This window comes from Miniopterus schreibersii, assembly GCF_964146895.1.
Source record: "Miniopterus schreibersii genome assembly, chromosome: 5".
Classification (NCBI taxonomy): domain Eukaryota; kingdom Metazoa; phylum Chordata; class Mammalia; order Chiroptera; family Miniopteridae; genus Miniopterus; species Miniopterus schreibersii.
The window spans coordinates 55,514,773-55,520,772 of NC_138106.1; positions in this window are offsets into that span (position 1 = coordinate 55,514,773).

The window sequence follows — 6,000 nt, forward strand, 5'->3', positions numbered from 1 at the left end:
AGTGCAGATGTGCTGAGCTCCAGGGGTGAGCTCGCCAGGCACAGGGCCCTGTCCCAGCTCTATTTTTACTTCACAGAAGGATGGAAATCCGCTCTCTGCATTCCCTCAGCACACAGGCGCCTGGCTCGGTGCATTGCCATTTATTGTATATGACCTTTAGTTAGGTGGTCGCACATATATTCATCTTCATTAGGCCATATATGGCAGGCCTAAGTTCATTTGCACGTTTTACAAGAGTTCCATCTGTGACCCAGCATCCCGCAGGATGTAATTAGAGTGGTAAGTGGCCTGGTTGTTTTTTCCCCAAGTCTGGCTTCTAAATGTTATCTTCTTTTTTATTTTAATGGGAGTTCTGTACATGTGGGGAGGTCTGGGAAGGTTTTCCTTTCTTGTCTGATATTACTTTTATCTATTATTGCTGATATTCTCAAAACACACTCTAAAGAAGGTGGAAAATATGCTCTCCAAATGTTGATTTGATGCAAACCCAATTCTGTAAATTCAATTTCGATAACAAATTACTATCATTCCAAATCCCCTTTCTGTCACTTTCTTTTTTCTGTTGAGGATAGTGATCCCAGATCTGAGTTACTTAAAGCTGTCAGAAACTCTTTTGCAGATAGCTGGCAGCATTTCAAGCATCCACATTTCTATGCTAGAATATAATATTTCTGTTGGCTCTTAGGATGCATGGAAGTCTGTGTCCCTTTGGTCAACTGGTGGCCATGGTCACACAAATGGTTAATCAGTCTTAAATCCTAGGCATTGCCTCACCCTTCTTTCCCAGAACTGACACACACACACAGCTCATCCTGGGAGGCTGCATGGTCCAGGCAAAGGACACCAGAGGTCCAGAGAGTACAGAGGCCTGGTTCTGAGTTGCCAGCAACTAGCATGTGTGCTTAGCAAGTAACTTGACCTCTGTTTTCCTCAACCGCAAAATGATGGACCTGGACTAGATCATCACGAAGGGTGGCCAGCTCTGACGCTGCTTAAATCCAGGCAGCCTTAAGAATAGGAGGGCAAATAACAGCAGGGATGGGAGAACTCATAAAGCAACTGCATCTCCTCAATGTAACAAAAAAATAAGCAGCAAACTTTAGACTTCTCATGGGATACTTCTCATCAAGTTTGGAAAGAAGCCAGAAAGTAAAAGATAGCAGAGAAAACTCTTGCTCAAAGTGCTCCTTTTAATGAATTCCCTTAAAAAACAAAGTTCTAAGTGTTTCTCCAGAAGTAAGAGGTGTACTCTTTTCCACATTTCCCTGTTCCAGGAGGTTTCTAGGTTTTCTATGTTGCTGAATATTTGGTAAAGTATTTGACTTATTGCATGAGGCTATGAATATTACAGTTATTTTCAGGTCCCTTATATTTGAAAATCTTTAGGCATCTTTGAATATGAGTTTTAAATGTTCATTTAGATCTTTTTTTCCTGTGTGTTCATCCATATTTTGGGATTTATAGTGTACAACAGGAAAATGAATCAATTTCCCCCCACAAGTGAAATTTCAAAATTTATCTAACGTCTAAATTAAGTCTACTGGCATTTTCTTTAGTCTCTCCCTCAGGTCCACGTGGAGTCTGTGTCACGTTGCCCCTCCCCCTGGCATGCCCTCTGTCACTCATTTGCCCCATAACCGTAATCACTAGAGTTTAGCGCAGCAGCTCCCAGCCCACTCTCAGAGCCTCTGGTCCCGCAGAATCCCTACAGAACCCTTGGTCTCTGTGCTATAACCTTTCATTCATTCAGTTAATCCAAGTGAAGATGTAGTGAAGATGTAATAGTTAATAAGAGAGAAGTGGACATTAAACTAACAGGAGCTGGTTATTTTGCTACCATTATAATAGTGCTACAGGGTTCCCTTAGAGCACAGAATGGGGAACCTAAAGAGTGGGTGAATGTACAGGAGGAATGTCTGGGAAGAGCTTCCAGAGGAGATGATATGTCCTCAGACTTGAAGGAGGGTGAGGAGTTGTTCAGTTGAGGATGGAGTGGGGTGGACATGAGATTGGGGAGGAGAAGGGAGCTCACAAAGTCTCATATAAACAGCAAAGTTAGCTTCAAGCCTTCAGCTTCTAATGCCCTTCAGCAACTCTGCCACAAAGTACATCTCTTCAAAAAGCACTACAATTCTTTAGGCACAGAACAGTCTTAATTCACATACAGAAAAGATTCCCCAAGCTAATAATAATGATCTCCAGGGGTTGCTGTTATGGATAACATTAATTTTCTTCTTTGTACCTTTCCATATTTGCCATTCTTTATAATGACCATATGTTATTCTTATAACTTTTAAAATAGTGAATTTTATTATTAAAGAGGAAAATCAGTGATGGGACAACGTGTACATTGTGTGGTTGACTTAGAATGAAAATGCCTCTCACGCATAAATTGGTTGAGATAATGCCCAGGACAGTCTAGGCTCTTAACTGTTTGCTCCCTTTTTTTATTTATCTCCTGATCCCCAGTACTGGGCATGGTGCCTAACGTATTGCTCAACAAATATTTGTTAAATGAATCCAGAAGCAAAACCTCTAGTTAGAATTATGGGTATTGATTATGAAACTGCTGATCTGTAATAGGAAGGCAAAGACTATATACATTTTAGGGCCAGGTGGCTCTTACTCATCCTGGCTGTGACCAGCTGACTTTCTGATTTCAAACTTTTGACTTTGCCCTAATTAATCTGGGGTCCCAAACCACTGAAGTAACTAGACATAGACAATTGTGATATTTGAATAGTTTTAAAGCAGTTCAACAGGAAGAATACTGTCTTTTATAACAGGATTTCTGATTAGAATGTTTGTATTAGAAACTGAAATTTTAACAGAATAAACTCTGGTTGATTGGACCTATGTGATATAACTAATCATGTTTTTCATAATGGCTGTGGAAAGCCATTAGATTGCCATCATTTGGGGGTTTCATAACCATTATTCAAGATGGGTTAGTTTTGGCAAAGTGCATCTTCTGGCTTCAGAGACTGTGATCCAAAGAAGGAATCATAAAGGTTGATTAGAGTTTCCTCAATTAAAAAACAATGACGCCCGGCCGGGTGTGGCTCAGCGGTTGAGCACTGGCCTGGGATCCAGGTGATCAGGGTTCGATTCCTGGTCAGGGCACATGCCCGGGTTGCGGGCTCGATCAATGACTGACTCATCATTGATGTTTCTGTCTCTCTCTCTCCCTCTCCTTTCCTCTCTCTGAAATCAATAAAGATATATTTCAAAAAACCCCACACAAAACAAAACAAAAAAAAAAACAATGACAAATCTACAGGGGAGCACAAATGAAATGACAATACCTTGGAGGAGCAGTTGGTAATTCAAACCATACAAGGGGGGCAGAACAGATGGAGCATCTGCCACCTAGTCAAGAGAACTGAACCAAGAAAGAGCAAAGGGCTGCTATCCTTTCAAACTTTTAGCACTTTATAAATGAATTGCACGCCCCACCTTCATGAACTCAGCAAGGCTAAAGCTGGACTTTTCGTCCTGACAGCTGACCCAAGGGGAATATGAACCTACTTTGAATTGCGAATGGGTCCTTGAGGCTCTGCCTTTCAGGGTCTTTATTTGCCCAAGCTCCCCATGCAATACCAACCGCTACACTCAAGGCACATTTCCTAGGGACTCCAGCGTCTTGCCCAGTGGCTGCCTGAGGTCGCAGCATGTTCGTTCAAACACTTTTGCTGAAGAGTTCTCATTTACTTCTCCAGAAGTACACTTCTCCAGACGCATCAGGCCAGTGTATCCAACTGCCTGACCCCTGTAAGGACAAAACATTATCAAGAGGTTTGTAACTTCTTCGTTGGTTTCTTATGTTTTCCCATCTTTGAACTTGAGGAAAGCTGACTTTGGATGATCACGAAGCCAACCAAACAACTAAAATTACAGTACCCAACAGGAAATTACTTCTCTCAAGGCATGTAAAAAGTGTAATTGTGTGGAACAATGGAAGGTTATAGGTAAATCACTACAGATAGGACTTTCAAGGGCAAACATAATAATTAATTTTTGGCCATCTCATTTTGGGGATTTCAGGAGAGGTAGCTATGTTCATAAAAGTCTGTGTGTTTGCCTTTTATTTTTTCTAACTTACTAAATTCTTGTCAGTTTTGGTAACTTTGGTTAAACCTGTTTCTATGGCCAAGTGTTCACATAGCCAACTATACAAAAGATAGTTGTTTTCAGACTGTGCATTTTGGAGCCCCAGGGGTCTGAGAAAGTGTCTGAGGGACTGTTGTGGGGCCTGGGGAAGGGTGAGTGAGCCAGGAACTACACCACCTTGTTTCTGTTACCTGAATAGTTTTTGTTTGTTTTGAGCAATGGAACTCTGTATAAAACTTTGTTTGGAGGTAAGAGTTCTTTAATTAAAATGAGTTTAAAGATCTCTGAGCTGAATATACAAAAATCTATGTATAGTTGGGCATACCCATGAAATCCCAAGTGATGTTGTAACAGGAAACAGAATTGGTGAGATTATGTTCTTCTTGGTTAAGTTCTGTGTGCATTAGAAAGTATTCAGTACAGAAGAAAAAACTTTTCCTCAGTTAGTCATTTATTCTAATATTTATTGAAAATTTGTTTTGTGCCAGGCCTTAGAAAAACTATTCTACTTTTGTGAGATAACATTGTTTTACCTGTAGTGTAGTGAACAGATATTTAACAAGGATAAATAACACTAAATTTAATTTTTAAGTACTTACTTAAATTTTTTTCTCACTTATTCTCACCATAAAGCCTTCAGCTTGCAAGGTAAGTATTATCTGTGTACTGCAGATAAAGAAAGCAAACCTCAGAGAGATTAAGAAATTTCCTCATGGTCACTAACCCAGTAAATAGCCTTTCTCCTTTCTCCTGGCTCTCTCTAGCTTGTCATCTCAGACGGGGCACACTGTCTCTGAGCTCAGCTAAATCACATGTAAAATATAGATCATATTTTCTTTCCCATCTCATGTGGTTGCAAAAATTAAAATGAGCTAATGTGAGATAGCACTTTTCAAGGTAAAACACAAAAATTATGCTGATATTAGCTGATGGACTTTTTTTTATGGACATTGTATCTGATTTTGCATTCTGACCTTGCTAATCAGAAGGTCAGAATCAATCACCACACAATTATGGATCAACAACAAGGCAGAAAATTGGAAAGACCACAAGTCAGGACAGCGCTTCTCAGACTATCTGAGGTTAAAAACCAGTCAGTTGTTTTAAATTCCCAGTTTTTAATGGACGAGTACACAAAATATAAGCCCCTCTATTTTATTATCAGTTCAAGAGGCTTAAAATTATTGTGACAAACTGCTGAAAAAATTTCTAAAGCTATTTTTAATATCTGTATAAGCTTGTCATGGACTGATAAGAAAAAGTGGAACACTTTTATGTTAAGTTAGGAGATCTAGAATTGGTGAGACTTATAATTTTCAAATTTCTGTACAGAGCTGTCCTGAAACCTACAAATATGAGCCAAAATGATCACCTGAAGGAAAGAGAGAATGAGAGAGGAGAAAAGTTTCTTTATACTCTATTCTCTCTAGTCTAGAGAAATATAAAAGGAAAAATATGTCCAATAACAGTCATCCCATGCTTTATACAACAGAAATGTCCTAATCAAGGAGGTCATAAAACCAATTTTTATATAGTAAGTTTTATGCACATTCATCAGAAAACTCCTTTAATTAAGTGAAATTGGGGTAAAGTTGAAAAACTTTTGTTTTCTTCTCTGGAAAGTGGGAGGTTGTGGTTATGTTCATTCTACTGCTAATATTTTGTAATTTGGACCTAGAAGGAGACTCTCTGCCTGCATATTGCAATCAACCAGGGGAATACCTCTAGTGGGAGCTCTGGCTACATCTTCCTGGCCAGGGGCCTCTCTGCCGATGCTGTCCCCTGTTATTACTCACGACTCTTCACAACAACACCCACATCTCACTTCTCTTCTTTATTCTCCTATTTGCAGAACATCAAATAGAGTCACAAGCAGAGTGTCATACTTTG